General features: G+C 44.6%; 1 protein-coding gene across 1 annotated transcript in view; it reads left to right on the forward strand.

The window, feature by feature from the left end:
- Positions 1-819, forward strand: part of LOC106876086 (calexcitin-1) — a 176,371-nt gene that overhangs the window by 92,548 nt on the left and 83,004 nt on the right. The window lies entirely within an intron of this gene.

Raw genomic sequence — 819 nt, forward strand, 5'->3', positions numbered from 1 at the left:
TCTCTCTCTCTCTCTCTCTCTCTCTCCTTGTTGTATAAAACCTGATGTACGCCAAGGTTCTGTAATATTGGCCCGACTCTTTCTTCAGTTCTAAAGCTTCTTGCTTGTCTCTAACAACAACACGCCAATACGGGTGACACTAACAACAACAACAACAACAACAATAATGATAATAACAATAATAATAATAATAATAGTAATAATGAAAAACAACAACAATGACAATAAGAAAAGAAACAACTGCAGTGACGACGACGACGACGACCACAATAATAACACGAATAACATCCACAGCATTAACAACAACAACAGAAACAACCGAAACAAGGATATTAACTAGAACGTCAACGGCAACAACAACACCAACAGCTAGAGCAACAACAACAACAATAAGTTCAGTGTGAAATATTGTGCAGCGAGGTGTGTCGATCAAACGGCACGTGTCCAACTTAATATTCAATAACAAAGGAAGAAGATTGGTGGAAGATGGATGCGGGGTGGGAGGGTGTTTGGTTATGGAAGGGAGGTGTTCGCTGTAATGGTGGCGGTGGTGGTGGCGGCGGTAGCGGCGGCGGTGACGATGTAATAATGGCGATGATGGTTTTGCTGCATCTAATGCTGGTGATGATGATGATAGTAGTGGTGGTAGTGGAGGTGGTGATGACGATGGTAGTGAGAATGATGCGATGATGGCGATGGTGGTGGTGGTGGTGAAGGTGGTGACGATGTCGACGTGATAATGACTATGATGATGCTGCTGCTGATAATAATAATAATAATAGTGGTGGCGGCGGCGGCGGTGGCGGCGGCGGCGGCGGT

This window comes from Octopus bimaculoides, chromosome 23 (assembly GCF_001194135.2).
Source record: "Octopus bimaculoides isolate UCB-OBI-ISO-001 chromosome 23, ASM119413v2, whole genome shotgun sequence".
NCBI lineage: Eukaryota > Metazoa > Mollusca > Cephalopoda > Octopoda > Octopodidae > Octopus > Octopus bimaculoides.